This window comes from Notothenia coriiceps, unplaced genomic scaffold, assembly GCF_000735185.1.
Source record: "Notothenia coriiceps isolate Sejong01 unplaced genomic scaffold, NC01 NC01_scaffold00009597, whole genome shotgun sequence".
In the NCBI taxonomy this organism is placed as follows: domain Eukaryota; kingdom Metazoa; phylum Chordata; class Actinopteri; order Perciformes; family Nototheniidae; genus Notothenia; species Notothenia coriiceps.
This window is the reverse complement of record NW_011342298.1, coordinates 14,926-23,623: the sequence shown is the minus strand read 5'-3', so window position 1 is coordinate 23,623 and position 8,698 is coordinate 14,926. Positions and strand designations below refer to the sequence as shown.

At 41.3% G+C, this 8,698-nt stretch overlaps 1 long non-coding RNA gene across 1 annotated transcript in view; it reads right to left on the bottom strand.

Moving 5' to 3' along the window:
- Nucleotides 1–4,374, bottom strand: part of LOC104945379 (uncharacterized) — a 71,757-nt gene extending 67,383 nt beyond the window's left edge. The window contains exon 1 of the long non-coding RNA XR_798335.1: nt 3,986–4,374. This is a non-coding gene — a long non-coding RNA (uncharacterized lncRNA). The remainder of the gene's footprint in view (nt 1–3,985) is intronic.
- Nucleotides 4,375–8,698: the final 4,324 nt, after the last annotated feature.

The following is an 8,698-nucleotide window of genomic DNA, read 5'->3' as shown; positions in this document are numbered from 1 at the left end:
ATGACGCAAACGATGACGCAATGACGCAGCACCAGTCGGACTCTGGGCAGTGTGAAAAGAGCCGGAGCTAAACCGAAGAACCGGTTCTGAACCTGAAAAGCTCAAGCATGGAGCTTGAACCGGAGTTGCGTTGGTGTGAATGAGGTATCTGAGTAAGACTCTTGCACACACAGTAATGCACCTTCAATTGTAGTGAAAATGGAGAAGAATTTGAAGAAAATGGACATCTGGCAGACTTCATTTTCCTTCATACTGAAATACCAAATTAAGAGGTTATGTTGGATCCTCAGAAACCAAGTTATATAAGAAAACTTTTTTCAATTGAACGTCAAAAAACTTCACCAACAGATGCTGGGATTGAAGGTGAACTCGAGGAAAAACGTCCCTGTCTACGACTGACTCACTCTTCCTGAAGTAGCAGCAAACATTATGTTGAGCATATGGGAGTGAATATTATACCCGAAGCCTGAGACCCCTCCTCTTCCCGTCTCTTAATAAACATGATATTCACTCTTTGCACGCTGCTCACTGAACCAGCTAAGCACTTGACGGCAACATCAATGCATCTCCGAGTGTATGAATATACAGTCTGGATTCATGCCTGAACTCCTTCCTCTCATAATCTTGGCATCGGCGCTAAGCATGCTGTAAGTACGGTCCATTCTTTCAATGCTCAGCCGGGCAGGAAGTCAGTCATACGCGCAGTCATTCAGTCAGCGCTGGCGTTAAGATTTCTCCTCACACACCGGAGAACAGATCCAATATCACTGAAGCAACCTTCATTCTCTGATCGCGTACGCCTCGCTTCCTCCCTGTCACAGCGAAGCTCGATGGCTGCCCAATAGATTCCAGCTGCAGACATTCATGACCCGCGCCACCTCGGATAATCAACCCCCGTAACACTCTGGGGGCAAGAGCGCGGTCAAGAGGCAGGCAGACAATTATTTGTGGCATTTGTCTAACCTTTCACGGAAGAATCAAGTGAGTGGATGTCTGGACTACATGAGTGGAGTTAGCTGGGAGAAATAATGTACATTGGCTTTTACAGTAAAAGCAGCAGCACACTGGGTTCATTATTGCCACAGCACAGCATGACCCCTTCATATAATAATATAATAATTGTGAGGGATGAAACCCTCTTTAATGGTCTCACATGCAGAGCACACAGCACACACAGTGACATGTGTTCTCTGCTTTTAACCCATCCTAGCACCAGGAGTCTAGTACTAGGAGCAGTTGTGATTTGTACTCGATGTGTCAATGGACTAATGTCTTCGCGGCGGCACTTTTTCCACGTCACTGTCTTCACACACCTGGTCTACTTTAGGCTGGCTCGCCACTCTGAAGTCAATTTGAATATATGTAAATGTACATCAAAGCTTTAATGTCTTAAATATACATTATTCCAAATAGCCAGAGTAGTTTTAGTTTGTTCTCATGCAGAACAAGGCAGAAACTTCACACCAACATAAGGTTGAAGTTAGCCTCATTGTGGATGGGAAGCCACTTAGGGACCATGTCTTTATCGTAGCTCACAGATGAAAGAATGCATTACCCCCAAGGCCACATCTGGATCAATCGCCACAGCCCCCTATGTTAAAATGCCAAACTATCAGCATAAATATTGCCGTTAATAAATTGAAATGTTGGACATTTTGAAACACAACCAATTTAGGAAGTTATTCATCTGACATATTTATAAGAACTGTGGTCTATTTGATGTAAATCTAGCTTTTTCTCTAAGACTATCCAAACTATATTCCGTCCTGGTCACGTTTCTAAATACTGCACTTAAACAGACTTTTAACCAAACATCAGCAGCCTTATTGTTCTGTATAAAAATCGCATTCAAGCCCCAACTCAGGTGTTGAAAGAATGAAGCCAAAGCAGGAGTACAAAAATGTGCATTTCCACCAAGGTCACACCTGGTTCAAAGTCCCCCATATCAAAATGCTCAACTTCACATTAGAAATAAACAGATTACAGCCTGTTATAAGAAACATGTTTTGATCTCTCTAGTTATTTCCTTTCTTCATGACAACTGTACTTTGTATATAGCTCGCCTGTTTAAATGATATCAAGGCTTAAAGTTGGGAATAGTGAAGGAGTTGCCAGTTTGAGTGACAGATCGGTGTTGCTATAGCTGTCTTCATCTCTTTGCTCATTTTTGGATAAGCCGAGAATGTAATACTCCACAAATCTCTTTAAGACAAACACGGAGGATCAGGGGCAGCCTGCAGCCAGGAAGAATACAAAATCATTGACACAGTGAACTATTTTCTAGTGTAGGGATCAAACATCCCTTTGTGGAGTGGCAGTGTAATCTCTGCTGCCTCACGGCTATTATACAAAAAATAATCAGTCCAACTGTGAGTTTTCCACAGTGCAGATACTTTTACTGACTTGTGTAGCTCTCCAATCTGTCAGTGGAAATGAATTCTATCCAATTAACAGTGGTTTCACAGAGCTCTGCTATAACAAGCCACGGCTCGGAGAGGGAGACTCGCCCCTCGGTGACCCCTAATGAGCCGGCAGTCTCCTGCCAGAAGAAAGCCGAGCCGCTGTACTTGTAATGAGCTGCTGTTTAGCTACAGGCCTGTCGGATGAGGCATGGAGCTGTCATCGCACCGCGGGACGTCAGCCGACCCGCAGATGATGCAATTCTTTGCCGACATTGAGGACAATGCGTGCCTTCGGTATACAGTTTAAAGCCAGCGTTCATAAGGTGAAAATCATTGCATTATGGATATCAAAGTTTGTAAAGAAGCTGTTTACACTTTAACCATTAAGTTATTTCAGGTCTGTCTGTTTTAGTTTTAAGCGCAGTTGCTAATTCATATTTGGTTTCTTTCTTAATTGAATGTTCCTTTAGTTAAACATGTACTAACAGTATTAAGAAGTTGAGAGTCTAACAGCCCTAAATGCCAAATAGTTTGACGAACCAACAGTCCAAACAAAATAAAGGTACTTCATTCATAATGACCCAAAACAAAAAACGGCATAACTTCACATTTACAGTGTTCAACAATGTTCGCCAAATATAAAAATGTCATGTTGTCACGTAACGGGATTACGTAATCAGATTACTGGTTTATTTTGAAAATTGTGGATAACTAGTAGGCTTTCAATGCTACAATACCTTTTTAAAATCAACAATGGTATATTGCAAAGCGTACACACTTTATTTATGCGTTGTAAACTATGTGTTCCTGCATTGTGCACTTTCATTGTTGGTCTATTGACGATTGAATGATTAGCCTATGCTTATAGAATTTATTTTCTCTGCAAACACTGAAAAGCGAGAAATGTTTTAAGTTCTACTTTTTTAAGGTTACATTGTTCTGTTGTCTTTCGTAATGCTATTGATATTTATTTTATATTGTGTATTTGTATTGCATTTGATATTGAGGTATTCCATAAGTGACAAAGTAATCAGGTTTTTAATGATGTTAGATTAGGTTACTGATTACATGTTTTAGGTAATAAGTCATTGTAAACATTATTAAATCAACCCTCCCAACCCTGCTTATAACACACACAGTTGTGTAGTTTGACCTCCTGGCACCTGTATGTTTTTTGCAGAAATCCATTAGGCGAAGATTTCATTTAGATAAACAAAGCCTCCTGTTGTTTATGTCTCCAGTGGAGCTTTAATGTGCTTTTAAGACACAGCTAAAGATCTGGACTCTGATTCTTCCTGCTCCCTGGGTTGGGTAGGAATTGGATGCATGCTCTCTGGGTTTGACTTATTGCATTCCCGATGTTATCAGACACACAGCCCCACATGCCGAGCTGAGGAGGCAGTAAAGTTGTGACCCGGGCTGCATGTTGGTGACACGCTGCAGGGACGATAAGAACCAGAACACACACCGATACACACTTATCAGTCCAACCACGTGTGTTTACCTGGGAGTCCTTCAGCTACCATCACCTCAACTCACTGTCACAGCACACAACACCTCAGAGTGATCACAGCGGCACTCACCTCTAAATCTGCAGGGCTCCAAATGCAGATGTTTTGGGAGTCTGAAGAAGTGGGTGTTTCTTTTCCTCCCTCTTCCTCTCTCTTGTCTCCTAAATCTTTGATTGGCTCGGTTCACGGGCTCCGATCTCCAGCGAGTCCACGAGCAAACAGAGAAGGCACCGCTGGAAATCTCTGCAGCGGCTGAGTCCTCCGCGCAATTTATTTCTTCTCTCTCTCTCTCTCTCTCTCTCTCTCTCTCTTTCTTCTCTCTCTCTCTCTCTCTCAGGTTTAAATGTCTCCTTTGTCTCCTCCTCACAGAAGACAAACTTGGAGGTTTTCACCGGGCATACGCAACTGTGGCGATCGCTGTCACATCCCCACGGTGCTGTGAGTGCTGGTGCTCCTCTCCGGTGTGCTCGAGCCTCTGCTCCTCCCGGCAGCACGCGGACAGGAGGGCGGTGCTCCAGCGGTGCGTGCGTGGCGCGAGCGGTCACATCCCTGGATTCACCTGTCAACGCAAGACAAAGTACATCCTATTTAAAAATACAACCGAAGATAAGACCCCTCAAACCCAGGGGCGCGGATAAGATTTGAGTGGGACTCATTTCTGGTGCAGAAAAGCCCTCCTCTGGGAGGAGATTAAAATAAATACGTGTATAAACCCTGATGTTTTAGGATGCTCAGGGTTTTGGGGAATATAAAGTTAGAAGATAGCTGCCCAAACTTTTTTGTAAAAATCAATCCGGACCTAATGGAGGTCTGGAGGACTTAATAGAGGTTTCATCCCGCAGAGCCTTTTAAAGGCTTTGTTGCCTTTCTGTATTGTCGGAAAGGAGATAACAGGGAGAGTAATATCGAACCAACCTTCATTTTGGCAGAGACCCCTTAAACCTCTCCAAGAACCTGGGCCTATTTATTTGAGCTTGAAGCATACTTTTAATATAGAATAAGAAAATATAAGATGCCTGAAACGTCTCCATTCAACTCCTTTGTTTACTTCTGTAACATAGTGTTATCATACGTAACACTCGCACTTCTATTGGCTAGCGCTCCAACATATTGTAAGTGATAGGCTAAGGGGCGGGACATCTTGACCAATCACAACAGAGCCAGCCAGCTAACCAATCAGAGCAGACTGGGCTCTGGTTTCAGACAGAGGGTGAAAAGAGGTGCTGCAAAATAAAGAGCTTTTTGAACATTAAAGAATGGAGACATGTCACAGTACAGGAACAAATACTAATATGAACTGTGAGCATCGAAACTGAGACGCTAATCGTTGAAGAAATATGCAGTGTGAAAAATGTCAGCGTCTGTTTCTAATCACAAGTATCATGGTGGGCCTATTAAGATGAGCTTATTAAAACATTTCAGTGAAAATGACATTGCACCATTGAGCGCAGTCTCACAGAGAGGATACTGTGGATACCAGCTCATGCTTCAGTTGAGGTCATATTTGGGCTAAGCTGTTTATATGCATATTCATATCCTAATCACAAATGCCCCAGCATACATAATTAAGCCGAATACTTTGGATATTATTATGAAAAGGAAACTCAGTGTGACCACAAAAAAATACATTAAATAGGATACCCTGGGTAATATGAGCCTATCCCAGCAAATAATCACGATGGGGGTTTATATACCAGATGGGGAATTGGTGTTTTCATGCCCCAAATGGAAATGTTGAGCCTCCTGAATAATATTGGAATGTAAATGTGCATGAAAAATGATTTCATTATAGCAAGTAGCAGTGTGACATTGTTGAGGTGAACATTTATTTTCGGTACGGGCGGCACACAAAGCGAGCCAGGCATTGTTGCTCACTGTTGTCCAGTAAATTTAGTTTCATAAATCATATCAGGGCTGCCAGTGGTGCAGAAGTTGAGGAAAAGTTTGATGACAGCACAGACCTGCATATTTAAGCTTTGAGACAGAGTTAATAATCATGCTCACTCCCAGTAGACATCTGCTGGAGGACGAGGTATAATTATGCAAGAGCTGCAGTACAGTGTGGTTCTCAGAGTAGACCGATTTTTATTCCACTAGACTGTATTTTCTCTCCCCCATACATCAATGGTACATGGTGCACTTTTATATCCATTTGATGGCTGTAGTTGCTACTTGTTTTGAAGAGTAGGTTTTAAGATAAGACGAGATAAGATGGACTTCATTGATCTTGCAGCAGCAGAGATGAAGCGAGAAAAAATATGCATTAGAGGAGTGAACTAAAATCAGGACATATAAGCTCCTATAAAACATAAAGTGTGCAATAGAACTTGAGGCTTTTCCACATCATATAAAATATATAAATGCACTCTTCACATGTTAAAGTGCAGGTCATATTTATTTATTTAAAAGCTCTTGTCTTATCAATACCTTCCATGTCATGTGACCCAGTGTCAGCTCTGTATAAGTAGGAAACATCTCTTTATATTGAACGTCACACACACTTTGACCCAAGATTTTGAAAAGTATTGGACCATATTCCTCTGCTGCCAACTCCAAACTACGTAACTTAGGGGTAATATTTGACCAATCCGCGTCGTTTGATATCCATGTAAGCAACTGACGAGATCTTGTTTCTTTCACTTACGAAACATTAGTAAACTGAGGTCTGTAGTTTCAACACCCGACCTAGAAATGATTATACATGCTTCTATTTTCATCTCGCATAGACTACTGCATTGTGGTCCCTGATAGATAAGTTACAAAAAAGGATAACCTTGGGTATTCTACTTTTTTAATGTTAAAGTTAGAACAGAAACCAATCCTAAAATATTAACTGTAAACACAAATATTGACCGCAAAAGAATGGTTAGGCAATACAATACTTTTTCAGGCCTTTGTGGTGTTGTGTTATTTTCAGGTAGCATTCAGACCAATCCAGCTTTGCCAATAAGACAAGGCAGAGGCGAAACTCAACGCCGAAAGAAACCTTCTTCCTGATATCTTATTAGAGCGCGGTAATAACTGAGGGTGACTCAGATGTAACAACTTTTAAACCAACACAGATTTCCTTTTTAAAAATAAAAATATTCAAAAAAATCCCGGTAAGAAAGGCTATATAAGTGCGGGAGACAAAATAACGAGAATGTGTTTGTTAAATCTAAATCACCTCATGGTTCACTATGCCTTACTTATACTACCAATGCAATCATGAGTCAAGGATAAATATGATGGTGTGTGTTTCAAAACAAACATAAAGACTTTAAGTGTTTTTCTGCCAACGATTTTCCAAAATATTTTTGAAAAAAATACCACCTGAATGCATGCCAGGTGCAGAGGAGGGAAGTTCAACCTTCAAAAGATTGAGAATAAACCCTGTAGCGTAATGCTGAATTATTTACTAGCACAAATGTTTTAGTCTATCATTGATCCAAAAACCGACTTGCAAGTTCAAGAAACCTGTTTTCATGTTCAGAAAATATTTGTAGTCCAGCTGTGCGCTAAACCTCCAGAGAGCCAAACCAGATTTTCCTTTCCTGAGGTGTACGAAACCTGTCTGCTTAGTTTTTTTACCAGAATTATCTCGGGTCAGAAGAGAGCTCAGGGGCTGAAGAGGGGCTTAGGATAAGTCAGAGTGACAATTAGTGGAATGACACATCTTGACACGTCAGGCCTCCAAACAGCCCCTGATGAATCATAGGAGCCTGGCCAGAAATAGCCACCCGAGCCCCGGCAACAAAACAGACCAGCGCCTGTGTCAAATCTGTTTTTACATCCCGAGACTGTTCTGACTCTCTAGTCTAGGCAGTGAACATGCTGAATGTAAACATGTGTATCTTTGAAGGAATATACTCTACATGGCTCCATGTTAGTGATACTTAACATACAGTGTGTGTTCAGTTGGTTGGGAAAGAGTATTTTTTGTAACGTTATCTCTCATTTAAACAGCCTCTCATCATTGGGGCCATTCTTCAACCTCTAATCCTTCGCTCTGCGTCGGACAATTGGCAGGTAGCCCTCGACAAAAATACACCTGTTTGCTGTTCTGGTTCCTATGCCAATGCCAAAGTGCGTTAAACCGGCATTCTCTGTAATATCCAGCATGGGGCAACTCCACTGGTTGCAAAAACAAGTATGGTTATACAGTTTACTTTAAAGACTAGATTCTATAAGAACATGATTTGTATTGTATTGCCTTAGTTATGATTTTCCTGAAAATGTTACGTTCTCAATTGCTAGTTTAGGTCTTCTTCAATACAGTATGATGATCACTTCCTATATTATGGTCCTATTTATAGTAAAATAGACGTCAAAGCAGGGTTTGATTTAAAGTGGAACTACCTTGTGATTGAGAGATCGGTACCATGGTTGTGTTGTAGTTTTGATGCTCACCGTGTTTTCTTCTTAACCCTCCTGTTGTCTTCGGGTCAAATCTGACCGATTTACTACTTTCATCAATCACAACTTTTTTGTTTTACATTCGATTGCATTAAGGCTTTATGATATCCTTCACAGTAGACATTTGAACATATTACATTGCTGATCACCACTTTCATTGGATTTTGGATGATTTAGTCAACTTTGTAACACCCATGGTGTTCCCGGTCAAAAATAACCGCCATAAAGAAAAGGAATTATTAACCATCCGGAACCAGATAAAACACACACACACACAAACACCCACACACACATGCTCTGCTAACGTGTATTCGCGTCCCTTACATAGTTTAAGCAAGACAATCACACACAAACCACACACCACACTAAGTGTACCCCATAACCCGTTAA